The sequence below is a fragment of the Cupressus sempervirens genome, chromosome 5 (genome assembly GCF_028749045.1).
Source record: "Cupressus sempervirens isolate cs-2001-9-10 chromosome 5, ASM2874904v1, whole genome shotgun sequence".
Lineage (NCBI taxonomy): Eukaryota > Viridiplantae > Streptophyta > Pinopsida > Cupressales > Cupressaceae > Cupressus > Cupressus sempervirens.
In genome coordinates this window covers 762,986,910-762,993,170 of record NC_143122.1, presented here as the reverse complement: position 1 = coordinate 762,993,170, position 6,261 = coordinate 762,986,910, and the positions used below count along the sequence as shown (strand labels likewise).

At 34.3% G+C, this 6,261-nt stretch overlaps 1 pseudogene; it reads left to right on the top strand.

Moving 5' to 3' along the window:
* Positions 1-399: 399 nt before the first annotated feature.
* On the top strand, positions 400-1,390 carry LOC149558145 (osmotin-like protein; annotated as a pseudogene).
* Positions 1,391-6,261: the final 4,871 nt, after the last annotated feature.

The following is a 6,261-nucleotide window of genomic DNA, read 5'->3' as shown; positions in this document are numbered from 1 at the left end:
TTGATTAATACATAAATATATTAAATTTTATTTTAGAATTCATCATCTAAAAAACTTGCAAATTGTATAATTTTTTAAACAATGAAAAATTTTAGATGGAGTTTCTCTTCAACTATTACCTTTTTGTATGGTCTTCTTACTCTTTTATATTTTTAAGATTTTCATTGGTATTGGATCCTTTTATTTGAATATCTATTTTACCTATACTTTATTATTTTTCTCCTTTGCACTTAGAAATCTCAATTTATTTTTGAACTAAATGTTCAGAAAATATTATGTGATGAAATACATTTTTCTTTACGTTGGTCTTGCATGACCTTGCATGGGGGATCCATAGGACTACATGCAATTAGTTTTGCCTAATCACATCTCATGTCTTCTCACTTATTTAATACTAGAATGAGTTCAATGTCAATATGGGGGCTTCTTATGCTATTTTCTTTATTTTTAGTTAAGTCTAGTTGAAGATAGTTCAAGATTGACCTATCAATTATATTTGTTATTCCAACTTAGGTACCGTAAAATAAGAGATTTTCATTCTAACCATATATGGAGAGAGAAAATGTTCAAAAGTAAATAGGTAGCATTTTTTTGTTCCTTTCTTATCCTGAAGATTTTTATAACATAGTATAATTGGGTTTTATTCTTATCCTAAAGATTTTTATAACATAATATAATTGGGTCATAAGGAATGGAGGGTGAAAATGTGATGGTGGTTAGAAGCTACAAAAGTGAGTCATGGAGAATAAGCATTGTAAACAACTGTAGTTTTAACATATAACCTTGAGTGCAACCAAGGTAAGGGTACCCTACTCTAGCCCTAGGAGGGTTTACTCTAAAACCTAATGAGCTCAAAAGCCCCAAAATGCCAAAAGAGTTAGAGGGGGATATTTGGGGTAGGACAAGATGCAATTTCACACATCAAAATTTCTACCTCATAGGAGACTATAATGTAAAACTATAGTGCAATAGAACAAAGGGAGAAAAAACCCTATCACTTTTGTTGTGCTATCATTCTATCATAACATTACATATTATACAATAAATCTTTTGAAGGGATTCAATTTTATCTTAAACATTATGGCTCATCTATGTGAAGGGAACTTTATTAAGGTACTATGTAGAGGTGATTTCATCAACACTTGTCCTCATATTATGCAAGTGAAGAATGGGGAAGAGGAAGTGGTAGCTTGTAAGACTGCATACTTTGATAATTTATAAGTATTGTTGTACTAATCAATTTAACAATTCTGATGCATGTAATCCTAGTCAATATGCCTTGCACATTAAAAGGACATGACCCCGTACTTATGAATTTCCTTATGATAGTTCTAATATGGTTCACACTTTTGATCACCTTATAGATATTAGGCTCATTTTTTATTGTTGACCCACAAGGATAAACTAAATGGTTAGGCACTTGCCTTAGCATTTGGGTTCAATTGTAGGCACCCATGATTGGGTCACAAGTTTGAGTCACATTAGTAACTCTCCAATATATCTAACTGGAAATGGTGTACAAGATATTGTGATTGAATTTAAAAGATTAGAATGAGTTTGATAGAAATTCTTTAGAGGTATTTAAGGAAGTTCAATTGATAGGCATAAATCCAAACTTGACAACCTATGCCAACATGCTCTAGGCCTAGATGTTTACCTTGGCTTGTGTTAAATTGGTGAGTTTAGGATAGGGTAGGACATCCATAAATTCATAATCAAAAGTGGAAATATTTTATACATTATAGTGATGAGTTCTATAATAGACATTTACTCAAAATGTGGACCGCTACACAAGGAACTCAAACTATTTTATAAAATGCTTGGAAGTATGTGGTCTCATAAACTAAAATCATTGTAGTATATGCACAAAATGGGCTTATTAAAAATGCCTTGGAAAATTATAAGAAAATATAATCCAATAGTGTAAAGCTAGACTCCAAACCTTTGCCAACATGCAAGAAAATGAGAAGTTTGAAACAAGGTATAAAAATCCATCAATACATAATAGAAAAAAATCGTAGAAGATGTATGTGCAAATGCCCTAATAGACATGTATTCAAAATATGGAAACACACAAAAGAAGCATGAACTATTTGAAAAAATGCCTCAAGTAGATGTCATCTCCTAGAATGCCATTGCAGGATATGTACAAAATGGCTTGTGGAAGGCATGCCATCAGTAGGATGTGTTATTATCCAAATATTACCTCTAATTTTTCCTCAATACATGTGTAATTATTGACTACCTAATAGATGTGAGAAGTATTCTTGAACTGAGTTGTTATTACATCTACTAGAGACAAATGTTAAAATTACATTGTATTAACTATGGTCACAAAATAAATGGATGGCCATATTTTCCTACATGGTTATTTAGGCTAAAATATTTTTCAATGCCAAATTCATCTGTACACCCTCACCTGCATCCTAGCCAAAATGTTGCACATTGGTATCTTAGGTTTCATGGTTCTTTCTCATCGTATATCACTAATAATCTAAGTTATTGGTTCATATTTGGATGTGAATGTGGGTACGAGAACCCAATGTAGACACCTAAATTAGATTACATCACTAAGTAATCTTATTTAGTTATCTTCTAGGACATTATTGATCAAAAATTTAATATTTAATTAATTAATCATCATCCCCTAGTTTATTTATTTATTTAATTAATTATAGTCCAATTGATAAAATCAAATGACAACCCAAAGTCAAATTATCAATTAAATCACTATTCCTCCATTAAATTGAATAATTGCACTACACTTATTTAATTTAATCTCACACCCCCTTTTATTAAATAAATCATTTTAATAAATCAATTCCTAACCACTAACCATCCCCAAACCCTATCATTATCTAAATTTAATATATTCACCCATACTAACCTCACTTAGCTAGCTAATTAATCTATCTCATTAATGCCAAGCCACTTACATCCTAATCTCCTCCTAAGCTAACCTAGTCTCCCTCCTAAACATGTGCACAACTTTAAACAAGGGTTAAGACTTTCTAACCCAAGCCAAAGTCAAAGTCCTACCCCATCCTCTTATATTCCTATCTAAGGCCTTTCACAATCTTACATGTCTTAATGGCACTTTAATGCCTCTTAAATCCCTCTTCCACACTCCTTTTCCCTCATAACTCCCTTTGACCCTCCATTTTGACCCTCTTCCCCCATTCAATCCCCTTGTGTCACTTGTCAGAAGGCTATGGATTTGAAGAAGCACAATCTATGTGTTTCCCCTTCCTTGCATCCTGGTGCTCCCCAATCCTTTCTCCATCCTTGCATCCTAGCCATCCATCTCACCACCCCTTAGCCTATAAATTGGACCCTTCCCCTCTCACAAAATAACACTTCTCATGCTAATGTTATAATGTTATTTTGAAAACCTAAAAACTACCAAAATACCATCTATAATGGCTAAATCCCTCCATGCTCCCATTGTTAAAACCCTTCATTCACCCTTATGATCAATTATAACCAACCACTTGAAGCTTGAAGAATTCTTAAGAACACATCCTCATCATTGGACACATCAAAGTATCAAGGTCACACTTAAGAAACTCACCACACTTGGTTTGCATTCCTCTATAGTGTTTCCTTCATCGTCTCATATGTATTTTTGTTTCTTTACTTACGTGGATATTAGATTTACGGGTATGTGCAAGATCACGGTGTGTCAAAAAGTGGCGATGTGAAAAAATTAGAGTTTGAAGATGTCTAAAAGTGCTTCAAAATCCACTCTGAATTTTTTTCACCTATCCAAGTACCAAACCTGGAAAGTTAGCCCCAAGCATTATCGAATATTCGATATGAGATTGGATATCCAATATCAAAGATACTAGCGGCAAAAAATTTGGAGGGAAAAATGAATTTGTGAGTTATATGACTAATTTGAGTTATGAAATATTTAAAGATATAATATATAATCTATAAATATATAATATAATAACGTAACTATTATATATAATATAATATATAATCTATATATTATATAATAATATTATATTATATAATATATAACATATATATAATAATGTAACATAAAGATATAATATATAATATATTAATATATAATAATATATTATGTTATTATTATTATCTATAAATATAATATATATTATTATATTATATTATTATTATTTTTACTATATTTTTATTAAATATAATAACTTTATATTATATATATATATATATGTGTGTGTGTGTGTGTGTGTGTGTGTGTGTGTGTGTGTTATTAATATATATTATTATTATTATCATTTATAAATTATAATCTATAATATATTATTATTATTATGACGTATGTTATTAATATATAATAATATATTATGTTATTATTATTATAAACTATAAATATAATATATATTAATATATATATGTGATTATTATACTATATTATTATGATTTTTACTATATTATTATATTTCTACTATATTATTTCTTTTAGAATCATTTATATGGGTTGAAAGGTGTCACAGGATAACCTATGACCCCTTTCGACACATTCCATGACAACATATGTCCATAGGGGCCCTAGGACCCCGAGGGACATATTAGAATCGTTTATATGAGTCAAAGGGGATCATACGATGACCTCTGATCCCTTTTGACACATTCCATGATAACATATGTCCCTAGGGGTCCTACAACCCCTAAGGACATATTAAAATTGTTTCTATGGTTCATCCAACACATTCCATGATGACATATGTCAATAGGGGTCCTAGGACACCTAGGGACACATTAGAATCATTTATATGGGTCGAAGGGGGTCACGGGATCACCTATGACCCCTTCGACACATTCCATGACAACATATGTCCCTAGGGGTCCTAAGACCCCTACAAACATATTAAAAAAATTTATATGGGTCAAAGGGGTTCATAGGATGACCTATCACCCCTTTTGACACATTCCATTATGGCATATGTCCCTAGGGGTCCTAGGACCCCTAGGGACATATTAGAATCATTTACATGACAACATATGTCCCGGACCCCTGGGAACATATTAAAAAAATTTATATGGGTTGAAAGAGAGTCATAGGACCCATTCCACGATGACATGTATCCCTAGGGGTCCTAAGACCCCTACGGACATATTAGAATTGTTCATATGGGTCGAAGGGGGTCATAGGGCACCCTATGACCCCATTCGACCCATTCCATGACGACATGTGTCCCTAGGGGTCCTAAGAAACCTAGGGACATATTATAATCGTTCATATGGGTCAAAGGGGGTCATAGGGTGACCTATGACCCCCTTCGACACATTCCATAAGGACATATGTCCCTAGGGTTCCTAGGAACCCTTGGGACATATTAGAATCATTCATATGGGTCAAAGGGGGTCATAGGTTGACCTATGACCCCCTTCGACACATTACATGATGACATCATGTGGGTTGAAGGCTTCAACTCATTCCATGACAACATATGTCCCTAGGGGTCCTAGGACCCCTAGGGACATATTAGATTCATTGATTTGGGTTGAAGGGGATCATAGGTCAAGAATCATTCATCGACCCATTCCATGATGACATATTAGAATTGTTCATATGGGTCAAACCCTATGACCCCCTTCAACCCATTTCATGATGACATATATCCATAGGGGTCCTGCGATCCCTAGCGACCTATTAGAATCATTCATATGGGTTGAAGGGGGTCATAGGTCCCTTCGACACATTCCATTACAACATGTGTCCCTATGGGTCCTAGGACCCCTAGGGACATATTAGAATCGTTCATATCAGTTGAAGGGGGTCATGGGTCCCTTCGACACATTCCATGACAACATGTGTGGGTGACCTATGACACCCTTCAACACATTCCATGACAACATATGTCCCTAGGGGTCCTAGGACCACTAGGGATATATTAGAATCGTTCATATGGGTCGAAGGGGGTCATAGGGTGACCTATAACTCCTTCAACCCATTCCATGATGATACATGTCCCTAGGGCTAGGACCCCTAGGGACATATTAGAATCATTCATATGGGTCAAATGGGGTCATAGGTCCTTTCGACACATTCCATGATGACATGTGTCCCTAAGGGTCCTAGCACCCCTAGGGACATATTAGAATCATTCATATGGGTCACTTCAACACATTCCATGACAACATATGTCCCTAGGGGTCCTAGGACCCCTAGGGACATATTAGAATCGTTCATATGGGTCAAACAGAGTCATAGGGTGACCTATGAACCCTTTCGACCCATTCCATAATGACATATGTCCCTAGGGGTCC